Source organism: Lepidothrix coronata, unplaced genomic scaffold (genome assembly GCF_001604755.1).
Source record: "Lepidothrix coronata isolate B3197 unplaced genomic scaffold, Lepidothrix_coronata-1.0 Scaffold0, whole genome shotgun sequence".
NCBI lineage: Eukaryota > Metazoa > Chordata > Aves > Passeriformes > Pipridae > Lepidothrix > Lepidothrix coronata.
The window spans coordinates 2,058,159-2,067,776 of NW_016690180.1; positions in this window are offsets into that span (position 1 = coordinate 2,058,159).

The following is a 9,618-nucleotide window of genomic DNA, read 5'->3' on the forward strand; positions in this document are numbered from 1 at the left end:
TACTCTTACATATCTCATCTCACTAAATAGAAACAGCATATTTGAAAGACTAATAATGCTGACAAACTCTAGTCTGAATACTGGCATACCATACGGCCCCAAATGTTTTTAAGCCTACTTAGACTTCATACAGGTTTTTTCTCAAATATCTCAAAGGTATTACTAAAGCAAAGTTTAGGCATGGTGCTAATGAAGATCTAAAACAAAATTCCTATTTTAACTTGAAATGAAAGCTAATAGTGAAAGCTGAGTAAGCTAGTAAGGAGAGAGAACATTAGCCAACCTGTGTCACTGCAAAGGGATCATACTGTAATTCACTTGTCCATATTAAGTTTTCTGGGGGCTCATTCTAATCACGTTTAAACCACTACAAATCAGTTTCTCCATGGCTGCTTCTGAGTTATACAAATACCTGTGATAAAGAACCAAAGTCATTTATACAGGTTCCAGAAAGACTTGATTAAATATATTTTCTTGAATTTTGATTTTGGTGCTGTCATCTTGGCCTCCCTTTGCTTCACAGGTTGAGTCACTTCATCTGTAGTCTTAATTTTCAATTCATAATATGATGAAAACTTTGACCACCACCCCCACATAAATGATGGTTTACATAATTTATTTTTTATTTATATTTTACATAAATAATTTAACATTATTTTTCTGAATGAAAATAAGAATATAATGAATTTTTTTTTTTAATTGATAATATGAAAAATATTCAGTTGCTATGGGAGTCCTGTGTCTTCTACAGAAAGATTTAAGGATTTTATGATAACCAAATCTATGAAAGCTGTCTCTCAAAAATAATGAGCTAAATTTCTCTCAGTTTTTCACTGTCAGTAATGGGTTATTTTTTTGAGAATACACTTGCAAGATAATTCAAATTTGGAAGAAAAAAATATTTGTCTTGGAGGATAAACTTATATCTTGCAGAATGCAAGTTTAAGTAAGGGAGAGGTAAGTGTCTGCCTTCTGATTGTTTACTATAATTAGCTTTAGAGAGGTGACTTCTGGAATAGTGTTTCTTGCAAATAATATAGTATTCAAGTTGGTTGTGGAAAGTTACACAAATTACTGTGTGAAACAAAAAGTACAAATTAGCATAAGCAGTCAGCAACCATAATTAATGCAGCCTGTAATTTGCATCTCTACCTGTGATAAAAAAAATATATATGACATTGTATAAAGGAGGGGTAGGGGATCATAACTGCCAACTCCTCTCTCTTGGAGGCTACCTATTTTGATTTATGTTATAACCAAATATGGTTCAATAAGTTTTCAAGTTTGGATGGTCTATAGCTGCTGGCATTCCAAATGCTGAAACAGATCTCATAGTGCTCCTAATTAGAGATTACTGAGTTTCAGCCAAAATCTGAACTTCTAATATCCTACATGTTTTTTAATGATCTTCCTTGGGACCTGAGTTGAGAAAATCAGCCACTTCCTAAACATTGTTCACCAGCTGCTCCTCCATTCTTTCTTCTCTACTAATAGCCCACAAACACAGTTGTTATCCCATATAAATCCAGAAAATCACCTGAAACAGACACTCTATTTCTCAGGTATCTAAAGAAAGTGAAATTGAAGCTATAACTTTTTCTTACATTTTTAGCCTCAAGTTTGCTAAATAGATGTAGGTTTTGTAGCTTCTATTCATGAAGAGAAGTTGATAAATAGCTTGTTAGTGAATGAGATGAGGGGACAAAAGCAGCCAATACATTGGACTGTCCCAAAGTACTAGAGACAAGAATTGATCTGGCAGAACATCATCTCTGTGACAGATGTCTGATATCAGGGATTGGAAAAGTAGCACTGTTCTGGTGTCTGAATTCCTGACACGAGATCAGCTTTAGCTTTGGTCACGATCTCTCTCACCAAGCAGATGGAGTAAAAGTCTCAAATAACTTGTCGTGATCTGCTGCCAAGCCACAGGTACCAGTACATGCTACTGACTGAATACTGATGCTCCTCCATGCAATGGTCATGCAAGGGACTTGTTGAGAATTTGTTGGGTCTATTTTATGTACTTGAAAAAAACCAACATATTTATACATTTCAAGACAGAGAAAATATTTTTAAAGCTCCCTGGAGTCTTGAAAACCAGTGATTGCATTTGTAAAGGGGGCTGCCATGATGATTATCTGCAGACAGTGTGTGGGACAATGACTTCATGCAGCAATTGTCTTATTTCTATTAATAACAAATATACCTACTGAGCAAGGAAGCACATTCACAGTGCAAAAGAGCATTTGTAAGTCCATGGCAAGTATGTGTTGCAGAGATCTGATTCCCTTCTAGCCCCAAATAATATATATATATAACATGTTCCCAAACCTGTGGTGAGAAATGTGCTTCAAAAAAGAGAAAACCACCTAAGCAATATGTTAAATATAGGAATTACAGGCTGATTTAGTCAAAATGTTTGAGTACTTCATGCCCATCATACACTGCTGGAAATATCTGAGTGGATCAAGCCCTATGTAAGGGGACCCTGAGCTGGCTGGAGGATGGAGGTAAAACTCCCCCAATTCCCATGAGGTGAGGTAAGCCTCAGAGACAGCAAAATGCATCTGTCTGGAAATCAGATGCATTTTGTGTTCTTTGCAGAGAACACAAAATACTAAGTTGAACAAAATAACTCTTTCAAGCAAAAAGAAATCCTCTTAGAATTAGATATGGCATACTCAAATAGTCAACTGCATCCAAGAAAAGAAGGGTAATAACTCCAAGCAATTTCATAACTGAAATATTTATGACAATACAATTATAATAAAATTATCATGAGTTCATGAACATGTGGTCCAAATGAATAGCAATTCTGATCTAGAGAGAATTCTGAAGAGTCACGTTGTTTTAGTGTTTGTATCCAACAATGCTTATGATGTACTTCTCATATTGGTTGTGGTCTTACCTCCAAGGCATATATTTCCAGGCAGCCTGTTGGTGCTCTGTGCACTGCTAGAGGGGGAGGGCTGAAAGGCTACAGCAGTGGCTGATCTATAACTGACCCAACCAGGCAGCTCAGCAACCACTTTTGGTCAGTACTTGTGGAGGCTTTGGGGCTGGGACAAGCTGGTGAAAACCAGCAAAGAATGGGAGACACATTGGGCACTAAGAAAACTACCAACCATTTCATTTAACCCTTATCCTTGGAACTTCAATATTTTGAATTTTCTTTATTATATTAATACAGATAGGGGTTTTTTTTCTCTAATGTTAAAAACAAAATGTTAATAACATATTGTGGCAGTTTGAGCCACATTAGAAATCTAAAATCCAATTTCCAGGCTTCCCCACCCCTTCCCACAATTTATCCCAACACCAAAGAGAAAACTTTCAGGCCAGAGACTTCTATAGGGGAAGGGAGAAGTATTTACATTTATTTACAAAAATAAATATACTGTACAAAGTAAAAGCAGCTATATATATATATTATTACACTTCTATCAGTCCCTTCGAAGCTTCTCCTTTTAACTTTAGTCCAAATAAAGCCTTTTCAGGCTGGGAAGTAACCAGTCTCTCTCTCGTGGGAGTGTTCGGGGTCCCTGAACACTCCCTACCAACCTTCAGCTGTTTGCTGCAGTTTTTCCTTCTTCAAGTCCACAAAGATAGCTTTGAGTCTGTCCTCTCATACCTCGGTTCGTAGGCTGCTGTAGTGTAGTCAGTTTATCAACATATGCGTCCTGGAATTTCATTCCTCCTCCGGGTTTTTGTCTGTCCTGCATTTAAATCACTGAGAAGGACATCCTCCAGGCCTGTCTCTGATCCATCTCTAATTTTGCCTGGGGGTTTCTCTTACCCTAGCACTGAGCTTTATTTAGCCCATCCACTTTGGCTCTGCTCCAATGCTGAGCCTTAAAATCCACCCCCCACCAGCCTCAATGCAGTGGGGGGGAAAAAAGCCCCCTAGCCTTGACAACAGGCAGCTTGGTCCAGTTATACACTGTTCCAAGTGCTCCACAGCCCAACTGTTTTCCTTAGGTGTCCTCTAGTTGTTGCTTTTGATCTCTTACTAAGAGTCAAAGGTTTGTTGTTTGGTATTGGGGTATACACGCTGGTGTTGCAGAGTATGATGTCTTTTGAGGGATGTAGGGTCATGTGCACTCTTCTTTACTTGACAGAATGGTCTAAAAATCATTAAGTTTTCAGTTCTCAAATGTTAAAATTTAGTTTCCAGGAGTATCTGGGAAAGGCTTCATTTGCATACAAAAGCATATGTAAAATGCGTGAGGAATTTCAATGCCTCTTTAATACACCTTTCATAATGAAAATTAATACTATTCTCAAGGCTGAGGTGATGCAATATTTAATTTAATTTATGCTCAGTCAGAATCAGAGTAGGATAATAATAAATAAGAACAAATCTAAAACCACTTTCCACCCACTACTCCTTTCTTCCTGGGCTCAACTTCACTCTCAATTTTTCTGCCTCCTCCCTTGATCCAGTGGCACACAGGGATGGGGAATGGAGACTGGGGCCAGTTCATAATGCTGTGTCTCTGCCAATCCTTCCTCCTGATGATCTTCCTCTGATCAAATGTGGGGTTCCACCCTACAGAGACCATCCTTCGTGACTTCTCCAGTCTGGGTCCTTCCCACAGGCTGCTATTCTTCGTGAACTGCTTCAGTACGGTGTTTCAGGAGTGAACTGCTCCAGTGTGGGTCCTATTTGGGGCCACAGGTCTTGGCAGAAGATCTGCTCTAGTGTGGGCTTCTCTCCGTGGGGCTGCAGTTCCTGACAGGTATCTGCTCCAGCACATGCTCTACAAGTGGTCACAGCTTCCTTCAGGACACATCCACCTGCTCTGGTGTGGGGCTTCATCACAAATTTTAGGCAGATATCTAATCCAGCATGGACCTCCATGGGCTTCAGGGGGTCGTCCTGCCTCACCATGGTCTTCATCCTGGGCTGCAAGGGAATTTCAGCTCCAGCACCTGGAGCACCTCCTCCCCCCACCTTCTACATTGAGCTTGATGGCTGCAGAGCTGTTGCTCTCACATGTTCTTATTCCTTCCTCTCAGCTGCTGTTCCTCAGTGCTTTTTACCCCTTGATAAATATCTTATTGTAGAGGCACTACAACTGGTGCTGGTGGACTTGGCCTTGGCCAGCAGCAGGTGCATCTTGGAGCTGGCTAAAACTGTCTGTGTCCTACAAGGGAGCAGCTTCTGGCATCTTCTCACAGAATACATCCCTGAACCCCCACTACCAGAACCTTGCCACACAAACACAATGCAAGCTGTTATGTTGTTTTCAGAACACACATTAAAACATTCTCTATGATTTTTTAATAAAGTCACCCAGAGTAAGGGGACCCAAAGTGAGTTCATATACTGAGGCATGGAATTAGTGCAGTATTTTCCATTCTGTATGCTTTTCAAGGAAGATGATTGTGCATAAGACGAGCTCAACTTCGCACAGTGATATGATGTTTCTCAAAACTCTTTTCTTGTACGAAGTCCTAGATACCAGTTCTTACAGCGAACATGGGAAATGAGGAAATATATGAATATAAGGAAAGATCATAGACCTGAGCTCCCAATCACTGCTCTCCTGAGGGATAATTTTGCATACGACTACTCTTGGAAATAACCTTCTTTTCAAATGTGAAGCTGAATCTCTCTCTTTCTCCTGCAATAAATTCTAATGCTAGTCTTGTATTTATGGTATTTATGTGTACTGAGTGATCAATACAGTAGATATTGCAGAGATAATCTTAATGGGAAAGATAAGAGGAACCCAACAATATGTTTAAATATGTCTTTTGACAAGTTAGAGTAGTGTAGTGGGAAACAAAGCTATCATACTAAAAATTGTCTGTGAGTTGTTTTTCTTTCCCCAAGGAAAATGAAAGGCAGCAGCCTTCATCTTGAATATAATTTGTGATTGCTGCAATGCAAAATAGTAAGTAGAAAGCTGTTAATACCTTCCTGTCCTCAAGTCTTGAGGAGGATTGAAACTATCAACATTTGGAGCCAGAAGGACACTGAATGGATGACAGAAAAAAGAGGCAGATATTAGAAAATTATGTTTAGGAATTAGCTTCATTATTAATGAGACATTAACTAGACAATTTGGACTATTCAACTGTCCAAGATAAAATACAATGATAATTAATTCCTAATTCTAATGATAATTGATTCCTAATTGATTCCTAATATGTGTACTATGTTTCCTATTGCCCATAACAACAATTTGAATGGAAGACCTTGGTAGTCCTTATCCAGCCCTCTTCCAGTTGAAATTTTAGATTTTCTGTTTTGTCCCAACCTTAACTTTAGGCAAGTTCCTTGAAAAAGTCAGTTCTTCCACTGAGGAAAAAAAAGAACTCAAAACCTCCAGAGAGAAATTTTTGCTGCCCTCAGTTTCTTTTGCCAAGTTCTCTTTTGCCTAGTTCTCTTCAGACCCACTAATATTAGGCCTGGACTTTATTTTTCTCTCAGCTTTAACTAGGATGAGTCAGAGGACAAAGGACAAAATGGTCCCAGAAGAAACTAGATATTCCTCACAGAAGAGCTCTATCGGCATTCCTAAGCTTGATTTGGAAGATTGGTATTTTCTGTGTGTGCAATGAGGGTGATACTCCAATTTTCACCTGAGGTACACTCAAGCTCTGGTATTTTACCCATCTTAAGTGAAATATTAATTTCAAAGAGTCAAGACTGTTGAGATTTACATTAATTTCTTCTTAATGTAATGAGATTTACATTAACTTTTCCCTATGTTCTGGTGAATTTCTGCCTTCTCCTGAAAGAGTATGGCTCCAACACTTCCTTTGTCCTTAAAGTTTCCTGTTAAAGAAAAGGTTACCAGAACTAGAATTCTTGATACACATGCAAACTGTAGTGACTCTTTTTCCATTAAAAAAATAAAATTAAAAGTATTAGTCTGAAGATTTTCTGCGGAATTGGCTGCAAACCCTTATGCAGGGATAGCACAAACTGCAAGTAAAAAACTAGCTGTGAAATAGGTGCAAGCATTTTGCTTTCTGCTATCCTTTCAAAGCTATATTTTGTTCATAAGAGCAGGTTTGATGGTCCAAATCCTACATTAAAGAGAGAGAAAGAAAAATGTGAGCAGGGGACAGGATCCCTAATGTGCCTGTGATTGCAGATGCTGGAAGTCTTGCAGCCCAAGAGATTAAGCATTAAAAAAAAAAAATCTGTCAGTCAGATCTGAATGTGCAGGGAAAGAGAAACATCACTGGGTAAGCCAGATGGGTCAAATTGCTGCTCCAACTGCTAAATGCTTATTCTCCTAAAGGGTTTAATCTGATTCTTAAGAGGCAAGTCCTTCTTCCCGAGGGGAATTGATGCCGCTTTCAAATAGGGTGTTTATGAGGAATTCATTTGAACAAGCTATAAAAAACCTTAACCATTCAATTTTTATTTTTGTTTAAGACAGTTGTCCTGCAACCTTTTTTAAAAGTAAAATGGCAGTGAAGAAGGAACAAAGGAGAGTAATTGAAAAGAAGGCATTATTTCTACAAAATACTAGTATAACAAAAATATGCCAGTGTCATCTGTCACCAGCCCAGGGCATCTTTCCTTGTTCCTGCAGACTGTTCTGTCACACTGATTTCCCAGCATCCCTGGCTTTCTGTCTTCACTTAATTACCCACAGAAATACAAGATTTCTCTCATCTGCTGCATGGATTTGTGCATTACATCACAGGAAAAGGGTAAAAATATGGTTGGTACAAGGTTTCTGCTGGTGTAGTTCCCTGCTGTCCTGCTTTGAGGGCACGACCCTGCTAAGAGACAGTTGAGCCTCTGTAACTGTCATGCTGCACAGAAGCTTCTCTGAATTATTTAATTTTTATAAGCCAGCTGGCAGACCTACTAGAGCACAGGAGACAGGCCACCAGCTTATTCTACAAAGGTCTGAGAACAACTGACAATGTAGCACAAGGACAGGAGATGGACAGAGGGGATAATTTCATGACCTTATTGGAAATTTGACAAATACAGGTTTGCGTAAGAGAGAAGAGGTCCCTAGAGCAGCACAGGAGAAGTCATGCTCCAAAATGATCAAAAATACGTGGTGAATGCAGGGTAAGCATTGCTGAAGAAGCACACTTGATTTGGAAATTATACATGAGCTGTTTTCTGCATCTTGGAATACAAGTGGAATTCAGGGAGATTTTGTGGATCTCAGAAAAAAAGCAAGGAATGCCGCATGGCGGATTGGAGGCTTCCTTGTTTGAAGATTCTAAAATACTTCTAACAACTCTGGTACTTCAAAGGAGAGAATTTGGTTGATGTTTCAAGCAGACAAAGAAGGGCATAGTTTTTTGCAATGTTAATTGCTTTTGTGGCTCACAGAGGAAGTGAGATGTGATTCTTGCTCTACCAGGTATTTAAAAAATAATTGACGAAGTGAAAGCCAAGACTTTCATTTCCAGTGAGGAAGTTTCCTGTTTGCACTCCTTAAACAGAAACAGTGATTTCGTTTTGGGTTACTGCAGGGAAATACTTAAGAAAAAGATTCTTTTTTTTACGACGGAACTAATTGCAATTTTATGATTCTTGTTATATAAGCAACTGAAAGGAGTTAGATTAAAGATATTTTAATTAATCTGACTTGGTACATTTAAAGCCCAGCAGCAATATGTTTGTATTTGCTGCATCCAATTACAGATATAGAAAGTAAAGGGTAATGATAATGCTTGAAGCCATTCACCAGACCTCCAAGAGGGAGACGCACTCAGGACCCTGACATCAATTTAAGGAACAGATGCAGAATTAAGCCTTTTGAAACATACATAAATGGGAACAAAAGTGTTTAAGACAAACTCTGTGAAATTTGTCAATACTGAGCATCTCTTTTCAGAGTGGGTCCAACAGTGACAGCCTTGACAGTCTTTGTACAGGTAGTGGAAAACTGTTGAGAGACAATTCTGATGTCTATGTCACAGCTAATTGGATCATAGAAATATTCAAAATCTGGTTTACAGCGTTGAGACAAAGCAGTAAATATAGTAGAAATTTTTGCAGATGTAAAATGTGAAAAAATAATTTAAAAATTCTTGCTGAATCATTTCCTTGGGTTTGGATCTGCAAATTAAGAATTACTTCTGTTAAAACCTAGAATTCAAAAGGCTATGTCAATGTTAATTAGGGTCATTAAACCAGTGCTGAAATGTATACACTTGTTTTATTCCCCTCTTCAATTAATTGGTAGTTAATTGGCAAACCATCTTGATCTGCAGGGAGAGTAAAAATAAGCTATCTGAGATATTCATCTGGATAAATTTGAGAATTTTGTCTTTCAAAGTCTGTGACTTGTTAGAACCTTATAATTTTACCACCACTTCACAGGTTATTGGGGATTTTTTTTCTGTGAATAACTCTTGGCCCTTTTAGTATTTGTAAGCAGCTGATTAGAAGTATTCATTACTGAAAGTGAATTTTAGTTGGGATTGTTGGAGCACATAAGTAGATATCTGGTCTTGTTGGGATCAGCATCATTCTTCAAAGTAATTCCCTTCAGCAAATAGTGATATTTAAACATTTAAGTTGAACATTCGACAGCCACAAAAAAACTTCCAGTAGATTAACAGCCTGAAAGGAAATACAGATTTTCTTCAGTGTTCATATGGGTAATCAAACTAATATTT